Below are 18,474 nucleotides of genomic sequence, written 5' to 3'. Positions count from 1 at the left end.
GGCTCAAACACTTGGGCCATCTTCTACTGCTTTCCCAGGCCATAGCAGAGAGCTGGATTGGAAATGGAGCAGCCAGGACTAGAACCGGTGCCCATATTGGTTGCCGGCACCGCAGGCAGAGGATTAATCTACTGTGCCATGGCGCCAGCCCCAGCATGTTGGAGTTTGAAACAAACTTGAGAACATAGCAAGATGGAAAAAACTTCATGCATTCAACAAGTATTTTTCCAGCACCAACTATGACCCAGGCAATATTACAGGAGTTGGAAATAGAACTATGAAACAAAGAAGAAAAATCCTTGCTTATATTCTTCCTTCTTTCCCTCTTTCCTTATGTATTTCACCTCTTTCCAGAAAGTATTAAAGGTGATAGAGGAAGGCATACCATAGAATTTTAAAAAACCACCACACACACCTACCCAGGGGTCAGAATTGTGGTGCAGTAGGTAGAAAAGATATTGCATGCAATGACAGCATCCCATATGAGCGTCAGTTCAAGTCCCAGCTACTCTGCTTCTGATCCAGCTCCCAGATAATGTACCTGGGAAAGCAGAAGATGGCCCAAGTAATTGGGTCCCCGTCATCCATATGGGAGATCCAGATGATGTTCCTGGCTCCTGGCTTTGGCCTGCCTGCTATTTAGGCCATCTGGGGAGTGAATCAGCACATGGAAATTATTGGGCCCAAAGAAATACTATAGAGCCTTTTGTGGGCCACAATCCAATGGCAAACACTGGCTATGTAGGCTGAACATTCTCACTGTTATTACTGCATAGAAACAGAAGGAAGAGGAGACAAAAAACAAAGAGATGAATGAGGAGGAAGAAAGAAAAATGGAGAAGCAGCAAGGAAAACTGGAAATTTTAATTAGAGTACTCTGGCAGAGACCACTGATTGTCCTCCAATATTCATTTTCTTCTTTCTTCCTTTCAGTATTAGAACACATCCCCTTCATTACCTCTTTCAGCTGGACACATTATTGTGTAGCCCCCCAATGACACTTTCCAGAGTCCTCTGTAGCATTGTACATGACAAAGTCCCAGCCAAGAGAATACCAAAGAAAGTGATGTAAACGATTTCAGATCATCTGTGTTTAAAGAAGCTGCTTTCACTCCCTTCTTATAAATATCCCACTGGCAATTCAGGCTGTAGGGAGGATAGTGTGTAGGTAATCCATCTTTCACCAATGCAGAAGAGGCCATATTGTAGGGAAAGCAGAGAAAACTAGAAGTGACAGGGATTCCTCAACTTTATGGAACAGAAACTCCTATATGCCTCCTTTCCAGAGGCACTATATTTTAGGGCCTCTTTGGTACAGCATCTTAGATTATGTTCCAGTTAACATGTTTGTACCCTATTAATGACAAAAATAGAAAAAAAAATAGATGCAAAGGAACAACACTCATTAAGTGGTCTGTGTCTACATTGCAAGTGTGAAAACCCCCAGGGAGTCTTAAGTTGAGCTCAATTTTTAGAGTGTCAGGTCACACTAAGAAGGTTTCATAAAGTGATTCTGAGGGTTTCTATGGTCACGTCAGGTCAGCTGGATTTCAACAGTCTGAAAGAAATTTCAGCAGGAGGGCTAAAATCATTCACCATAGACAAATGTTGGCTATAGCTGTCCATTAGTTTTCTTCATGAAGCTTAATACACATCTTTTTTCATATCACACAAATATCTCTACCTTCTTATTTTGCTTAGCAGGATGGATTTGCTGTGGGATTAAACACAAAATATTTCTAGTCTCCTACTCTTTTAAGATTTATTTATTTATTTTGAAAACCAGAGTTAATAGAGGCAGAGGGAGAGAGAGAAAGATCTTCCTTCTACTGGTTTACTCTCCAGGTAGTCACAATGCCTGGTGCTGGGCCAAGAAGTCAAGAGTTTCTTCCAGGTCTCCCATGTGTGTCATCTTCTAGTTTTCCCAGGTGTTAACAGGGAGCTGGATCAGAAATGGAACAGCTGGCATACTAAGTGGTGCCCATATAGGATGCTGGCATTGCAGGTGGTGATTTTACCTGCTACATCACAGTGCTGGCCTCTTTACTTCCCTTTCTTGTGACAATAAAATAGAATAATATTTTAAACACAGAGTGGATTACAAAGCCAATGTATATAAACTGGACCAATGAAAATCTTCAGTGCATGGCAGTTATATTTTTATCATTGAAATTGCTTTCTATCCTCATACTTTTCTCTAGTTACCTCAACAAAATCATATACAATTACCAAAACTTATGCCTTGAAATAATGCTAAACTTGTTTCTTTTATTTAGTATATTTTAGCCTTCATATATTTGCTACTAAGATATGAGGTTTTTGAACTGAACATTAAAAAGCATTTATATACTCATATTTTAATAATCTAGGTAATGAAGGATTAACAGAGGGAAAAAAAAGATTAAACACTGTGATGCAATAAAAATGTATAGTGTGTCCTGACATCTCATTTTTCTCCAAAGTTTTCTTTGCTTTCCCTCCCATGTACCATAATAAAATGGAATCACAATCAATGTGTGATGACAAACGGTCTCAAGATTGAGTTTGGGCCGGTGCCGCGGCTCACTAGGCTAATCCTCCACCTTGCGGCGCCGGCACACTGGGTTCTAGTCCCGGTTGCCCCTCTTCCAGGCCAGCTCTCTGCTGTGGCCAGGGAGTGCAGTGGAGGATGGCCCAAGTACTTGGGCCCTGCACCCCATGGGAGACCAGGATAAGCACCTGGCTCCTGCCATCAGATCAGCGCAGTACGCCGGCCGCAGCGCGCCTGCCGCGGCGGCCATTGGAGGGTGAACCAACGGCAAAGGAAGACCTTTCTCTCTCTCTCTCTCTCTCACTGTCCAGTCTGCCTGTCAAAAAAAAAAAAAAATTGAGTTTGCATTCTTCTAAATATATTGGCATTTGTAAGCTGGAAAAGATAAATGTAATCAACTACTTCCAGACAAAAGTAGGATGACTATTCTGGCAAAATATTCAAACCACATTAAGCTCTAATTTGAAATAATGTTTGAAAGCAAGCAATGCAACAAGGACCAATTTATTTGTACAGCAACTAAAAACTGAACTCACTAGTCATATTTAAGAGATGGAAACAAATTTGTTTTCTAAATAGACCAAAGTATATTAGAAACTTCGAAGGTTAAAAAAAAATCCCATTTTACTAGACTATTTGTTGCTGTGCAATATTCAAATCATTTTCTTTAATGATCCTCCGAGGTTGTTCTAATAAAACATGCTATTTTCAAGAGTGAATAAAATGTTCAATTTCACATTATCAATATGAAAAAGTTTTATTCTAATTATCAGAATGTAGAAGGAAGTAGTTGTAAGAAAGTATGGGGCTATTTAAACAAAATACCACCTTATGGGGTTACTGTTGGCTTTCATTCTTATTTTTCAAAAAATATAAATTTTTTCTCCCAGTATTCAAATCAACTTTCTATATTATTCTGAGAAAATTCCAAAAAAAATTGTCACATGGGTCCTCTTAGGTGTCTATCTAGACACAAAAGGCATTTCAGCTATGGATTACAACTGTTCTGGCTCTAAGAAAACTGAAATAGTGATGTCTCTATTCAGTATGATGTTCTGTTCCAAGTGTGGGATGGCCAGAAACCAGCATATCATCAAGCCTTTGGCTAATATAAGTACCCTGACCACTCAATCAAGGAGAGTTTAAGACCAAGTGTCCTAGACTCTCTGGCGTCTTTTCCATGGGGCTGGCTATATCTTGACAAGCCTGGCTAACAGAGGTGGCTCTTTACACATCATAATGAAGCCCAGGTCCTGGAGGCTAGCACTGCCAAAGTCCCATTGAAGTTTGCCAAGAAATGATGCTACAGAGTATTGAAAACAGGACAGGGCCCTCATCAGTTTTCCTCTGCACCACGAGCTTGTAGCAGAGTCCGACCAACCTTTGAATGAACACACATCCAAAGGAATTTGTTTTCCCTAAGAACCACACATCATGAAACTACATTTGGTCTGTGGACCCACGTGTAAGACACAGGAGAGACTGACAGGAAAGACATTTGTAATTTTTTAATCCGATTTTTTAATCTCATTAGTACATAACCCCAAAGTGCTCACTGGCTCTCCCCTGGGCTTCTTTGTGCAGAAACACTAACAAGTTCAAGTATATTGCATGATCCTAGTGGTGTTCCTACCATCCGTCTATCTAGGGTTAGGAGAGTATATTTGACCTTGATGTGTTATCTATTCAAGCTGCTGAAAAAATAAAGGAGATTTGGGGAATAAAAGCATTTACCCTCAATGATATTAACAATGCTGTAATATTGGTGAGACAAAACATGACTAAAACATCAAGGTTAATGAACTGCTTCATTCTACGCCATTCTCAGATTTGATATATAACATTTTAACTGAGCAAAAGACCAATGAATTCTTCAGATGCTATCATTCAGCACTTTAGCTAGAGTATTTTTTTTTTGACAAGCAGAGTTAGACAGTGAGAGAGAGAGACAGAGAGAAAGGTCTTCCTTCCGTTGGTTCACCCCCCAAATGGCTGCTACAGCCGGCATGCTGCGCCGATCCGAAGCCAGGAGCCAGGTGCTTCCTCCTGGTCTCCCATGCAGGTGCAGGGCCCAAGCACTTGAGCCATCCTCCACTGCCTTCCCGGGCCACAGCAGAGAGCTGGACTGGAAGAGGAGCAACCAGGACAGAACCAGTGCCCCAACCGGGATTAGAACCCTGTATGCCAGTGCCACAGGCGGAGGATTAGCCTAGTGAGCTGTGGTGCCGGCATAGCTAGAGTATTTAAATATTTCAAGTAGTTTCTTCTTTAAGATTTTTTTTTTTAAAGGCAGAGTTGGAGAGAGGGAGAGAGAAGGACAGAGACAGATCTGTTCCCTGGTTCACTCCCCAAATAGATACAATAGCCAGGGCTGTACCAAGCCAGATCCAGGAGCCCAGAGTTTCTTCCAGGTCTCTCACATGGGTGCAGGGGCCAAAGTACTTGGGCCACCTTCGACTGCTTCCCCAGGTAAATTAGCAGGAATCTGAATCAGAAATGGAGAAGTCAGGACTCAAATCAGTACCCACATGTGATGTTGGCATAGCAGGTATCAGTTTAAACCACTACGCCACAATGCTGGCCTAAAGTGCTTTAAAAGCACTATAAGTATTAAAAAGTAGGGGCCAGCATATGGCATACTGGTGGGGGAGGTGGGTGTAAAGCATCACCTACAATGCTGACATCACAAATGGGCACAGGTTCATGTCCTGGTTAAGAGCCTGGGAAAAGCCGGCGCCACTAATCCTCCGCTAATCCTCCACCTGCAGCACTGGCACCCTGCGTTCTAGTCCCGGTTGGGGCACCAGATTCTGTCCCGGTTGCCCCCTCTTCCAGGCCAGCTCTCTGCTGTGGCCCGGGAGTGCAGTGGAGGATGGCCCAAGTCCTTGGGCCCTTTACCCTATGGGAGACCAGGAGAAGCACCTGGCTCCTGCCATCGGATCAGCGCGGTGCGTGGGCCGCAGCGTGCCTACCGCGGCAGCCATTGGAGGGTGAACCAACGGCAAAAAGGAAAACCTTTCTCTCTGTCTCTCTCTCTCACTGTCCACTCTGCCTGTCAAAAAAAATTTTAAAAAATAAAAAAAATTTTTTTAAAAAAGAGCCTGGGAAAAGCAGATGTCCACAAGTGCTCAGGCCCCTGCCACCCATGTGGGAGACCCAGAAGTTCCTGGCTTCAGTTTGGTCCAGCCCCAGCCTCTGTGGCCATCTGGAGAGTGAACCAGCAGATGGAAGCTGTTTCTCCCTCTAATTCTCAATTTTAAAGATAGTAAATAATATGTTTAATTAAAAATACATTTTAAAGAAATTCACATTATAGATTTATTTATGGAAGAAAAATAAAGACAGAATAATCTGTTATAATACAAGGGATAAGAGAATTCAAAAAAAATCTTAAAGGATAAGCTTTAAAAAAGCTAAAAATCATTGAGTAAGGATAGTCATAAAATTGACATCAGCTAGCAAACATTAAGTGAGCTCATATTATACATCATGTTATGACATCATGGTTAAATGATCTTGGCACACAACACATTACACAACATCCTCTCGCTTCTACCTCTTGGTTGAGCTTGCTACTAAATGTACAGACCCACTTAGTACTAAATGTCATATCCAGATTACCTGAACTTTAATTAGCCTACCCTTATAGTTGCAGTTTTGAGAGAAAGAACTGCCTTACAATATCTATACATTCATGATATGTGCATCTTATAACACTTAAGGCACACTAGTATTAGAAGACATATGTTACTTTCTCTAACTTCAACATTACATTCTAAGTCCTGGGACATGCTATTGAAAGCCCTTACTAGGCAGACCTTTCCAAACTAACCAGAACATATCCTTTTAATAAAAAATAATAGCTATGTTCTCATTTTCAAAGTTTGCGATTAAAACCTACAGTGAAAGAATCCAGCTGAGAAGAAATTTCCTTTTGGTTAAAAAAAATAATGTCATTAAATTTATCGGAACAATATGAAATGAAGATGTTGTTGTTGGGTCCTTCTCTTATAATGGAAACCAAATAGGCTTGCTGGCTTAGTTAAATCCATAAATTATTCTTCACATAGCATCTCAACAGTAATTTTAAACATATAAAAGGCTAAGATACAAAAGAAAATCCCACTATCAATGATAATCAAACTAAACAATTACATATTTTTTGCATGTGATTTAATTGCCCAGATTTCAAAGAAAACCACATAATCTCACGCCGGCACTGTGGGTGCTGTGGCATAGCGCGTAAAGCCATTGTGTGCAGTGCCAGGATCCCATGTGGGCGCCCATTCGAGTCCTGGCTGCTCCACTTCCAATCCAGCTCTGCTATGACCTGGGAAGGTAGAAGATGGCCCAAGTCCTTGGGCTCTTGCACCCATGTGGGAGACCTGGAAGAAGCTCCTGGCTTCAGATCCGGTCAGCTCCAGCCATTGTGGCCACCTGGGGAGTGAACCAGTGGATGAAAGACCTCTCTCCCTCTCTTTCCCTCCTTCCCTCCCTCCCTCCCCCTTCCCCTCTCTCCGCTCCCTCTCCCTCTTTCCCTCTGGGTGTGTGTGTGTGTGTGTAACTCTTTCAAATAAATATATCTTTTAAAAAATATTTCTTTTACATATTTTAAGCATGGCAGGACAGCTTTTCAAAACATAGCTTGCAGAATTGGGTGCTATTCCAAATGCTGATTTAGATTACTTGACATGGTAGCTTAGTTGACTAATCTTGGTCTTATACTTTAAAAACAAGTTATTGCAACTTTACTGGGTAGCATTCTATTTTTCTCATAGTTTATATCCGGAAAATGTACTGTTTAATTACTTTTGATATTGACAAAGGGCACTGCTACTCATTTAATTTTTCAAAATAGAGCTAAAAGGTACATGAATCATCCTTTTGAAATTTGGAATGCAGGCAAAACAGTGGATGAGAATGGAAAGTAAATAATTCCTCTCGTCATCTAACCTTTTTGTCAGAGCATCAGCCTTGGAAAAAGTAATTTTCTTAGCAGTCGTCTATTGCCTAAAAAAAGAAATGGTGAAAATTTATTCCCAGAAAACACCTTATTTACCATAAGATATGACTTAGCAAAATGTTTGTATTAAAAAAAATTGCAACACTAACTCTCCCTGTCAAAGCCTTAGAAAGCAGGCACATTGTAAGCATGCTTTTGTATTTAGAGCCGACCCTCCTTTTTTTTTTTTTTTTTTTTTTTTTTGACAGGCAGAGTGGACAGAGAGAGAGACAGAGAGAAAGGTCTTCCTTTTGCCGTTGGTTCACCCTCCAATGGCCGCCGCGGTAGCGCGCTGCGGCTGGCGCACCGCGCTGTTCCGATGGCAGGAGCCAGGTGCTTCTCCTGGTCTCCCATAGGGTAAAGGGCCCAAGGACTTGGGCCATCCTCCACTGCACTCCCTGGCCACAGCAGAGAGCTGGCCTGGAAGAGGGGCAACCGGGACAGGATCGGTGCCCCGACCGGGACTAGAACCCGGTGTGCCGGCGCCGCAAGGCGGAGGATTAGCCTGTTGAGCCACGGCGCCGGCGAGCCGACCCCTTTTTATTTTAGAAGAGGATTTTTCCTATATGTCCCTTTAGTCAGCATTCTTAGATGTGCAGAAATGAGAATAATTCAATAGTATCCTTGTATGACAGATCCAACATAACATATTGGAGCACTCTTTCTTTCTCCACATGGGAATACAAAGGAGATGGGGGAAGGGTAAAAATGAAATCCCAGGAGATGAACTGAGCTTAGCTAAAATGATACTTCTCTGTGAAGAATTTTAAGCTCCTCGAAATAGACCAAATACTGGTGTCAAGTCAGAGCCAAGGCTCAATACTGCCATCTCCTTCTTAAATGCAGAAATACAAGAAGCAATCTCAGAATAAGAATACAGGATAACAAAGCAAAATGAAGGAGCTACTGGGTACATAAAATTCACCAAATATATAATTTTTATCTTAGCCATTTCAGAAGAAAGGCCCAATCACTGAAGACAGCATATGAGCTTTATTAAATATTTTCATACTAAAACCAACTAAAGATTCTATGGATCCCCCGTCAAAGGGCAGAATATACTACCTACTTGTTTATTGTTAATAGTCTAACTTATTTTTAAGACATGTAAATTAGAATGATTAAAGCCTTAAATTCGGTAGAGTCATTCACAGAACTATTCTAAAGCTCTTATATTCATTCCCTGACTCCAGTGGTTTCCTTCCAAAGAAACTGATCTATGAAAATCCACCACTATAATGTTTATTTAAAGCTTTCAGTCCTATTAAAATATAAATAACTCACAGAAAGCTAAATTTGTAATGTGTCATCAAAGACACAGCTCTCAGGTAGAATAACAGCTTTCTGTACTGTACTGATTTATGCCTGCTCTTCTAGAGTAATTAAGAGCTTCCCTTTGAATTCTGACAAATGATATGATTACCTCTCTGAGGGAGGATTAAGCAACAGAGAGAAGAAGGCTATTGTGGCAAAGGGGGGGGCACTATCAAAGTGAGTAGGAGAAAATAAGAGAATAAGTGCGGCACTGTGGTGTAGCAGGTAAAGCCGCCACCTGCAGCGCCGGCATCCCATATGGGCACTGGTTTGAGTCCCAGCTGCTCCACTTCCCATCCAGCCCTCTGCTGTTGCCTGGAAAAGCAGAAGATGGCCCAAATCCTTGGGCCTCTGCACCCACGTGGGAGACTCAGAGGAAGCTCCTGGCTCCTGGCTTCAGATTGGCCCAGCTCTGGCCGTTGCAGCCATCTGGAGAGTGAACCAATGGATGGAGGACTTCTCTCTCTGCCTCTGCCTCTCTAACTCTGCCTCTCAAATAAATCCAAAAAAAAAAAAAAAAAGTGGATGGGGAAGATCAAGAGGAAGTGGGCAACTCAGCAAGTTATACAAGTGCTACCTGTACAGGACTTACACGCAGAATCAGCCTGAGACAATGACTGCCTCATGAGGGGTGCTATGGCACTGTATGTTCTGGCCCCATTTATCAAAAATGTTTTCTATCTGTTTTGATATCTGTACATGGATCTTTAGAACATGGAAACTTATTATCACCTTTTCTGTTGGAGAATTTACTCATTGCCAAAACAGCTCCAGTTCCCTGGCTGATACACAAATAGCCCACATCCTTAAAGGCTGGTTCAAACCCAAGAAGGTACTTGACTCAAGGTGGGAAAAGGAGGATGGGGCCGCTCTTACTGAAGTCACAGTCATAAAGGAGTCAATTCTCTAACAGCTGGAGTGTTCATACTTCAGAAATAGGAAAGAACACAGCATCATTTGTGTGAGTTTCATGTGGGCTAGGCAAGGATATGAGGGATAGGAGTCGATGGTTTCCAGCACCCAGAACTTATGGGCCACCTTATGCCAATTCAACATAGCTAAAGATCCACTCCTCATCGTGCAGTTAAACCTCACTTTACTTCAGGCACCAGGTGCCTGGAGATGACCATGTGTACCACAGCCCCACCCCAATCCCTTATCCAATAAAAAGGACCACTCCAGCCTAGGTGGGGGCAATTTTCCCTCATGAGGTCACCCACACTCATGTCTTGAGTATGTACTATTCCTTTGTATTTCAAAAACTCCTGCTTTTCTTCTCATCTCTCTCTCAGTCTTATGGTTGTATTCTTACATATGGGAAGAAAATAACCTGGACTAAGTCTAGATGGAGGTCTCTCTGAGCCCAGCAAATCCCTACAACATAATTTGGGTGTCCCTACCGCCAACAAGTCTACCAAAGGAACATACTTCTTATAAGTCATACGAATTATATTAAAGTTCAACTACAAGAATATGATGCTTTATACCTTCTAAATTGATAAAGAAAAACTACCTTGAAGTTTTGAATTAAGTAAACTACAAAATGAGATCAGACTTAAGAGGAGTTCTCTTCCTCTAACAACTAGCAATCTTTATAAGTTACTGGAGCAAAAATCCTTACCTACTACCTCCAAGTTTAATCAATGTACGTTTTAAAATTTTTGTCTTCAGACCTTTTAATAAGAAGCATATATTTTACATGCATTTAATGTCATTCAAAAGAATATGTCTTGAAAAGTTATTACGGGTCATATTACAAAAAGTAAAAATGACGTGTTTTTAAATGACCAATCGGAATTTCATGTTCACCAATACTGCCTCTAGTTCTGAAAAAGTAATGCCAACTTTACGTCCTTTCTGCCTTTTAACTAGAAAGACAGCAAGCACAGCTGCCAACTTCTGCAAAGCAGAGGACAGGTGAATCTGCCAAAGAAGCAAAAGGAACACCAGATCGTTTGCTTCACCTCTGTCCCTTGGATAAGAAGGCTGCACCACAACTGGTCTGCCATTCCTAAAGCTTCAGTACCAGACACATTGGCTCAGTTGTAGGGAAAATGCTGGCCAAAGGAAAACATTTAGAGCTAGCGTGTTTTATGCCTTCCCCTTAGTATTAGCAAGTGGCAGCATTCCACTGGTGGGCCCAACAATGAGAGAACACAACAAAGAAGTTTCTCCATACAAACACCAATAGAGAAAATATGTAATGCACCTTGAAGAGCACCGCCAGCCACACACTTCTACCATTTTCCTCTTAAAAGTGGAAAATTAAGAGAGCTATTGTGGGTGCTATAGAATTGAGATCACTTATTAAATGACGGCAGTCTGAAGCTAATTAGTGAGCCAAACAAATATTTCTTTGCAAAAAAAAAATATATATATATGATGGCCAAGGACTTTTAACCTTAAGTGACCTGAGGAAATATCCAAAGGTCATAGTGAGGGTAACCATCCCACCTTTAAAAATGACTTTCAATCTTTTCAGAATTCCAGATCACTTATGCTGGGGCGGGGGGAGGGATCCTACTTTCTCACAAAAACTATTAAAAAATCTCGATTTTCCTGATACCCTATTGGGAGTGTTATTTTGCCCTTTCTTCTGGCCAGTTACATGATGGAGCATGATTTTTCCCCTGAAACGATAGATGTGAACTTGAGTTCAATTAATGTTACTAATCTCATTGACTGGGCAGGAGTAAAAGGACATATAAGTGCAAATTTGTGAGACAGACAAAGAATGCAAATAACAAATTATCTGTATGTTGAAGTCTGCAACTAAGGAGTGCTCACTTAATAAAACACCAAGAATGGGAAATTCATGTTGGAGAAACTGACTCCTTTCCTTAGATTTCATCTCCCCTCATGCTCCAATACTGTCTTTCAGGAATCATCAGGTTGTTCATCAAGGGTCCCTGATGCCCAGATATGTAAACTATTCTTTATCTCCACTAGAAATATAGTCTGTCTATTCCTCTTGTCATATTCTATCTTACATTTTTATTTCTTCAGGAACTTTACCATCTCAATTATCTCTAGATTAGGGATGTTGCCTTAATATCATACGATTTTAAACTCCTTCTGGACATCTGAGAATGTCCCTTGCAATTAGAATTTTTTTCTTACCAAATTTTAAAATTCTTTAAACATATTTCCTTAAGGTAAACCACTTTGTAACTCTCACAGATCCTGTGTGTTCTAGAGTTCTGCAGAAGTCTAACCTAGCTTTCATGTTATAATCCTTAACTATGTTTCATTTCTCAGACTAAACAATTCCCCTAAGATTGGCTTCTGGACTCTTCATTCTCTTTCTTATCCCATTTAAATACATCTTCCATTTAATTCATCAATAACCCTTCTTAAGATCTTCCCATTAGAAACAGGAAAGACAGATGATATAATACAAAAATAATACAAATATATGAAAAGAACAAAGTACTACAAAAACACAGTGGAAGAGAACTTTATCTGGCTTATGAATCTATTATTTCACCACTGGTGAAATCACCCAACAGGGCTGAACCAAGGTCACAGAATCCTATAGCATCCCCTCATGCACAACAGTGATTCATGATTTTCCAAGGAATACAGCAAAGTAAGCAAAACTAGCAACATCAAAACTTAATTGAACAAAAAGCAGGCATTGCACATGTACTTTCCTACATTAACTTATCTAATATTCATAATAATCCTTTGAGGTAGACATTATCATTACATTGTTTTATAAGGTAAGAAACTGAAGCTTCAAGCAAGAATTTGCTAAAGGTTAAACAACTTGTAAATGGAAGAGCTGGAATCCTACTGAAGTCTATCTGATTGCAAAGAAAAATTAAGTCTTACAATATATTACTTACTCTTAAAGATGGATGATGGGGCTGGCGCTGTGGCAGAGGGGGTAAAGCTGCCGCCGCCTGCAGTGCCAGCATCCCATATGGGTGCTGGTTCAAGTCCCAGCTGCTCCACTTCTCATCCAGCTCTTTGTTGTGGCCTGGGAAAGCAGTGGAGGCTGGCCCAAGTCCTTGGGCCCCTGCACCTGTGTGGGAGACCCAGAAGAAGCTCCTGTCTCCTAGCTTCAGATCAGCACAGCTCCAGCCAACTGGGGAGTGAACCAGCGGATGGAAGACCTCTCTCTCTCTGCCTCTCTCTCTCTCTGCCTCTCTCTCTCTCTCTCTCTCTGGCTCTCTCTCTCTGGCTCTCTCTGTGTAATTCTGACTTTCAAATAAAAAAATAACTCTTTAAAAAAAAAGTCAATGTTAAATACCACATCAACAGGATAAGGGATAAAAATCACATTATCAGTTTAAAAAAAAGACATATGATGGATAGCTATTAAATTAAAAAGTAGGTATGGTCATAAATTATATAAAGACACAGATAACAGGTCAATTTTTCCAAATCTTTAAATGCCAATATACATTGCTAATCTCCAACAGTGGGATGCAGTATGCCTTGTTTCCTGTACTTATGTACCTAGAAACACATTTTCTAAATGCATCTTGAAGGATTATGGTTATACAAAACACACCTTGAAAAATGTTACTTTAAGTTAGGAACAACTCTAAAAATTTTTTTGGTATATCTGTCTAATCAGTTATGAACCTACCCAATAGTACTTATACAGGTGAATTTCATACCTAAATTTTTCACTTGGGGAAACCAACTGTCAAATTACAATCTAGGAATCATAGGGGAATGTAGCCTTTATTTACACAAAGCAAAGTAATAAAACACTACCAATAACAGGCTCTGTGCTAAGTACTAGCCATACAAAAATGGGTATAAACACAATTGATTACTTTTGTTAGGGTGCCAATTTTTTTTAAAGATTTATATTTATTTGAAAGTCAGAGTTACACAGAGAGAGAGAGAGAGAGAGAGAGAGAGAGAGGTCTTCCATCCGCTGGTTCACTCCCCAATTGGCTACAACGGCGGAGCTGTGCCAATCCGAAGCCAGGAGCCAGGAGCTTCTCCCAGGTCTCCCAAGCGGGTGCAGGGGCCCAAGGACTTGGACCATCTTCTACTGCTTTCCTAGATCATAGCAGAGCACAGGATTAGAAGTGGAGCAGCAGGGTCTCAAACTGGTGCCCATATGGGATGCCAGCGCTTCAGGCCAGGACGTTAACCTGCTGCGCCACAGTGCCAGCTTCGTCAATTTTTTTGAAGACATTTTTTGAGAGGGAGAGAGCATGAGCTCCCATCCTCTAGTTTACTCCCAAAATGCCTACAACATCCAGGGTCAAAGCTTGGAACTGAGAATGCAGTTCTCCCGTATGGGTTGCAAGAACCCAATCACCCGAGTTATTACCAGTGACTCCCATGGTCTGCATTAGCAAGAATCTGGAACCAGAAACCAAACCCAGATTCAGGCGTCTTAACTCCTAGGCTAAAGGCCTGTTCCCAAAGTGCCGATTGGTTTGTCGGGAAGTAGAGAGATCCAAAAACTGTATACATCTCTAGAGACTTGACTCACATTGTGATGCTATAAACAGAGTACCCTCATGTAGAAGCTTTCACTGGGGAAAGATAAATAATACAAGGATTGCAATAGTTGAATCTCCACAAAGTTTAGATTATACACAAAAGCAAATATAACTCTATTTGGATAGATCAGAAGAGATTTCACCACAGAAGGGCAGCATCCTTTTTCCCTTTGCCCTGATCACTATTCAGAGTGTGTGTGTGTGTGTGTGTATATATATATATATATATATATATATATAAGCTTCATGCATTTTGTTTCCTAATAACTGAGAATTTTATCAAAACTCAAAAATACTAAAAATACTAAAAATTTTAGTATTTTGAGAATCTCCGTTAACCAAAACTTCTTCTTTACAAAGCAGGTTTTATGTTTTCACAGATAGCTCCATATTCCTGATAACAATTTGCTGCTATACCTTCATATTTAAACTACAGTAACAAAAGGATATTTTGCTTCACTAGAGAATAATTCTGGAGTGAAATGTGTTCTGTGAATCATCAGGGCCTAGATTCTCAGATGAAAAGTCACTTATACATCACAAGTGAGATGAATGTTAAGATATAAACTGGCTGCTTCTAAAGTATTTTAATATCTGAAAAACTTGAGCTTTTGGAAAAGGAAAAGACTTCAAGATTATTGCAAAATGCTTGAAGTTAAAACTAGGACTAATTTAATCTAAGGGAAAAGGAGATTTAAAAAAAAAAAATTTGAAATAAACCAGGCTTGAGTAGCATGCTTTGCACCAACTGTCCTTCCAATTTCTCAACTTCACTCATCAACAACTAAGTGAAAACAAGCATATGTAATGGACAGGAAAAGAATGGTCAGGTCAATAGAAAGTAAAGAATGTGATTTTCCTTGATATGGAGGTTTTTTTTAAGTTAAAAAGAAATACTGAAAAACCAACATGTCACCTATGTCATTTCCCCCCTACTAGATACTCTGAACTCTTTCTCTACTAAGATAATGATGTGATGTTAATACTAAAAAACTGGAAAGAATAATAGAGGCAACAACAGGGTTTAGATTAAGTAAACTGTGGTAAACTTCATTTAAGAAGTGCTATTTGTACTTATAAAATGGTAGAATTATAAAATATGAAACATTTTAAATGTATCATGACAATTCCATAGATACAAAGATAAAAACGGAAGAATAAAATGAAATATATATAAAAAAAACATGATTGTTATTGGGTGGTAGAGTGTCTAGTGATTTTTCTTCTTTATGCTTTTCTATGTTTTCCAAATTAACTTGTATTGCTTTTAAAATAAAAAAAATTCTCACCAGAGACCCAGATGGAATTCCTGGCTACTGGCTTCCATCTGGACCAGTCTTGGCTTGTGGGCATCTGAGGTGTAAACAAGCAGAAGAAATCTCGCTCGCTCACAAGAAAATTTTTTAAAAATGAGCATGTGGATGTGTTATAATAATTCATTTATTAAATTTGAAAGATTATTTCCCAAAGCTGAAGATATCAGTAAACCCTCTTTTGGTTATAGTTGCAACCTATATGGAAAATGTAGGCTAAACCATGAATGGGGTCTGAATATATGACCACTCAACATAAAGAGCTCTGTACTACGTCAACATCCATCTAACACCAAGGATCTAGTCCTAAAAATGGCACTAAAGTGACCTAGAACATCACTTTCCAGAGGTGCAACGTTGGGGAATTAGACCATTTAGTTGTCTGAGGGCTCTTCTGATAAGATGATGAGTGGCATTTACAAATGCCTAAATATTAGAGCGCTGCATACAGAATGGGGTAATACTTTGGCAAATATTTTTGCGGCTGTATAGATTATCCTAAGACCCAGGATCTAACCAGTGGCAGATACAAGCCCCAAGTCCATCACCAGTTAGGTGTTTGAGCTTTCAAAAATCATTTCATCTCCTTAGACCACTGTAACAGCAAGGGGACTAGAGGATCTCTATGTCCTTCAAATTCTAATTTCTAGGACTTGGAACCAAAATCCTAGAAAACACAGAAGGAAACAGATAAAGGATGAAAACAAAAAAGAATTCCGATTTTTCTTTGCCCCGAGTTATATTTTCTTTAGTTGTATTATCTGGTAGATGAACAAGTTAGGATAACTGTTGCATTCTAGTTGATGGTAGGATAGTAATTATTAAAAGGGAAAAATGTGATTAGATTAAGAGGCAGACAATCAGCTACCCAAATGTTAACTATTATTTTAAATATAATAATTAGCTCCAGAAGGCAGGAGCCATCTAGCACTTTATAGCAACTAGAAAGCACTCAAATATTTATTTTATGAGTTATGATTACCACTGTTCTATCTGAATGAGGAAGAACTGGGAGCAGCCAGTCTTCAGTGGAAGATTCCAGTGGTTAGAAATTCTGTTCTTTTTTCTATTTCAAAACACTCCAAGTCTATGGACCCATTAAACACCCATTATGTGTTTATGATCTAGCACAGTGAGAAAGAGTCAACTGGGATGCACAGTATTTCACTTACTTTTAAGACTGTCCAAATACTCTGGCAAGATTTCATTGTATTGAGTAAGTGTCAACAGGGACTCACAGAGCCTAACAATTCAAAAGAAACCTTCCTTATTCATATAAACTAGGAGCAACTATGCTTTCCAACTTTAGTCCAATCAATAAATGACACAATAATTTTCAAAGATACGGATAATATGTGCATGTACTTCAAAAAGTTTGTGGAAAATCGAATTAGAAGTTTACTTGGTACAAAACATATTTGAAATCTATATATAGTTTTCTTATTATAAACATTTTCTGTGAACTTTTTGAAGATTTTGTAATACATATGGTCCCAATGTCTTTTATCACATTTCCTTTTATCCTGTGTACAACTTAAGATAAAATACTGTGTATATTTTCATTTTGCTCATAAGTCATGCAACTGCTTCACTGTGGCCTACTCAATGGCTTTCCTCCTAGCACATATGCTAGGTGTACACTACAATCAGTAATTGAATAGCTTGGTCTTTAACAAGGATTGGAATGAGCATCAGTTGCACCCACTGTCACAGAACTGGCAGTTCACTGACATCAGATCAACACATTGAAAGAAACCCATCAGTCTAGGTTTGAAAACATTGGCGCTCCATTAAAACTAGCGAAATGGAATCTGACTAGTATCAATGTCCTTATCACCATATACCTAAATTAAGGCAGGACACTCATTTGTGGACTTCATTTAGGTAGACATATTATTTACCCTTCAATTTCTGTTTGTGATGCCAAATTAATACTCCAACTGTACATTTCCTATGACAAGTTTGAGGTACTATAAAAAATTGTAACAAATAAGGATATACACATATATAATTCATGCTTTTGGCAAAATTACACATCACATGTATGGTATCAAACATAGGGGCCAATTGTCACCCAATCAACTTGTACAAGCCTACAATATCTAATTATAGCCAAAGGTTCACATCAACTTGTTGGTCTGATTCAATTAACATGTACAAAAAGGCTGCTTGATACAGGACACAAGCATTTGTCTCCCTCCCTTCAAGGAGCTTACAAGGACATTCTAGTCTCCCTTACTCATAAAACTCTAGAAGGTTAACAATTCCCTTTTTATAGAGTTCTTAACAAGAGAAGTTAAGGAGCTATATTTTTGCTACATGGCTGGGATTGGAAAGTAGAACTGATCTTATTTGAAAGAAAATAGGATCTATTGGGAACCACTGAAACACCTGTCTCTATAACTGTAATACAATGAAGATATCACTTGCCCATCTCCAAAGACATGGTTTTGAGAACCCGGAATTCCACTAAGGTAACAGACTTTAAGAGGAGACAGAATTCATTATATAGCCTTAGGTTAGACAAGACAAATAATAGTAACTACCATTTGCTGAGTGACAACCAGGTCCCAGACTTGTCATAAATTTTATCCAAGTAACAGTGCAAACATGGGCATTTTCATCCAGGTTTCACAACTGAAGAAACTGAGGCTCAAAGGACCTAGGAAATTTGACTGGGGTCATAGCCATTGTGCAGAATCAATTCAAGTTTCAGCTCTTCTTCCAACTTGAACCCAGGCACTCCAATAAGGGATGTAGGCATCTACAGTTCCCTACTTCCCCTCCCTGTTTTAACCACTGTGCCCCTAACACCCACCCCTAAATGCCTGTTTTGATCTC

General features: G+C 39.7%; 1 protein-coding gene across 2 annotated transcripts in view; it reads right to left on the bottom strand.

Moving 5' to 3' along the window:
- SLC25A21 (solute carrier family 25 member 21) overlaps positions 1-18,474 on the bottom strand; it is a 536,203-nt gene that overhangs the window by 479,473 nt on the left and 38,256 nt on the right. The window lies entirely within an intron of this gene.

The sequence above is a fragment of the Lepus europaeus genome, chromosome 11 (assembly GCF_033115175.1).
Source record: "Lepus europaeus isolate LE1 chromosome 11, mLepTim1.pri, whole genome shotgun sequence".
Lineage (NCBI taxonomy): Eukaryota > Metazoa > Chordata > Mammalia > Lagomorpha > Leporidae > Lepus > Lepus europaeus.
This window is presented reverse-complemented; position numbering and strand designations above follow the sequence as displayed.